Source organism: Lygodium microphyllum, chromosome 22 (genome assembly GCF_053477565.2).
Source record: "Lygodium microphyllum isolate KBCC chromosome 22, Lygodium_microphyllum_v1.1.10, whole genome shotgun sequence".
NCBI lineage: Eukaryota > Viridiplantae > Streptophyta > Polypodiopsida > Schizaeales > Lygodiaceae > Lygodium > Lygodium microphyllum.
In genome coordinates this window covers 68,227,823-68,229,987 of record NC_141156.1, presented here as the reverse complement: position 1 = coordinate 68,229,987, position 2,165 = coordinate 68,227,823, and the positions used below count along the sequence as shown (strand labels likewise).

The 2,165-nt window shown below is 45.5% G+C and overlaps 1 pseudogene; it reads left to right on the top strand.

Moving 5' to 3' along the window:
* Positions 1 to 1,112: 1,112 nt before the first annotated feature.
* On the top strand, positions 1,113 to 1,916 carry LOC148017258 (polypyrimidine tract-binding protein homolog 3 pseudogene; annotated as a pseudogene).
* The last annotated feature ends 249 nt before the right edge of the window (positions 1,917 to 2,165 follow it).

Sequence of the window (2,165 nt, the reverse complement as noted above, 5' to 3'; positions counted from 1 at the left end):
TTGTAGAGGAAGCTGAAATAGAGGCTGAAGTATCTCCCATCCTGAAATTTCTGCGACGCTTTCACGTCGGGTTCACCAAAGATGTCGAAGGGTTTGTGAAAGCAAAGTCGCGTCTTCAGAAGACCTTGATATATGTCAAGATGGAAGATCAATCAAATGAATAATCCAATGTCATAATAACCATACAACAATTCAAGAACTTAATCAATAAATTCTGTTTAGACTTCAGCATGTCCCTGTTCTGCAATTTTTCCTTTCAGACAGATTTCAGTTTATGTTCCAGGATAATAAGGAGGGAAAAGAGATTGGATACAAAGCATAGTTGTTATTAAGAAACTTCCCACGAGGTTATTATTTCACAAGTCCAGTTTGAAGAGATTTAGGAGATTCTTCTCAAAAGATGAGGGAATGATTCCATGCAAGTTATTAGCATGTAGATCCCATGATCTGAAATTCACTTTGCAGACAACGAATACATGCTCCTCTGCATTCCACTCTAGGATTTGGGCACACCACATCAATTTCCTTAATGACAAGAGAGAGCTTGTTCAAGACCAGGAGCAGCAGCTCCCTTTCCAAGGAAGTTGAGTTGAATTTCAGGGCCTGAAGGTTCTCAACAATTTTACTAGACCGAAAAGGAGACCACTCTCACCATCGCTGATCTCAACAAGGTCCGATCCATAGCTTCCATTTTCAATGAAATCATGGATCATTGCGGCCAGATTTTGTTCATTATCAGTACTGCCATGTGCACCTTGCAATACTAGATAGGCCTGCCCATGCTTGTTCAAAACTTCTCGATTGCTGTTGCCCCTATCAATACAGTCATGACGATCGATGCCTTAATTAAGGTCCAGACTCTTGTCTACATCCACGTTGAGTTGGAAAGCCCCCATTGGGAGTAGGAGCAAGCGTCTGAGGCCACTATTGGTTCCCAATGTTTGCAGGGCCTGTGACTCAGCTTCTTCAGTGAGGTCACGGGCACGGCGAGGCAGGCCGGGCATACCATAGGGGAAAGTGCGGGCTGGTACTGCGGATTCGGGCAGCGGCAACAGTTGGATAATCGCTTTCAGGGCAAAGGCACAATAGAGGATTCTCCTTCTGACCGGGAGCTCTGATCGTCTCGTTGATGCAGAACCTACGAGTGACAACGTTATCGCAGACTGAGAAGCTTCTTGGGAAGCAAGCGATTGGAGCTTGGGATGGGGTGGCCGTTTGGAAAGATCTCCAAGCTGGTCATGCTCCGGGCAAAGAACCAGGCCCTATTACAAATGCAAGATTTGGCCTCAGCTATGAGTCTTATGCACTACTACACCAACGTGCAGCCGACTATAAGGGGGAGGAATGTCTACATTCAGTTTTCATCCCATCAGGAGCTCACCACATCTGAGCAGTCGGGGCAGATTCAAAAGCAACCTGACCAAGATTCACAACCCAATCGAATCCTTCTTATTACCATCCACAATCCGTTGTATCCTATTACAGTGGATGTGCTGCATCAAGTATTTTCCCCTTACGGATTTGTCGAGAAGATCGTCACCTTTCAGAAGTCTGCTGGTCTTCAAGCTCTGCTGCAGTTCTCTTCCCAGCACATTGCTGTCCAAGCAAGAAGCACCTTAAAGGGCCAAAATATATATGATGGTTGTTGTACTCTGGATGTTCAGTTTTCAAACTTGTCGAAGTTGCAAGTCAATTTCAACAATGAACGCACCAGAGACTATCCAATAGCTCCTCCTTTCGATGTTCTGTTTCCCCTAAAGATCGACTGCTTCCGCCACCATACTCCCCCTGTTTTTCCTATGCTCTGCATCCCCTCGAGCGTTCGTTCCAGTCCTCCTTTCTCTTTCCGATTTTCTTTTTCTCTCACCTCTGTCGCCCCTATCATTAGCAGTCAAAGTCTCCCTCATGAGCCGTGAAAAGCTCTATCTTGAGCAATGGAAGGCTCTATCTTGAGCAGTGGAAGGCCCTATCTTGAGCAATGGAAGGCTGGATCCCCCCAGAGTGCCGTTCTTTTCGTTCCTTCTGCCCCCAGGAAAAACCAGAGAGGCCTCCCTTTTCGCTCCCCTTTTTCAGGATTAGTGGCCCTTTTCATTTTTTTAATACATACGCAGATTGTCCTTATCAAAAAGTAGCCTCCTTCTTTATAAATGAAGAGTGATAAGGAT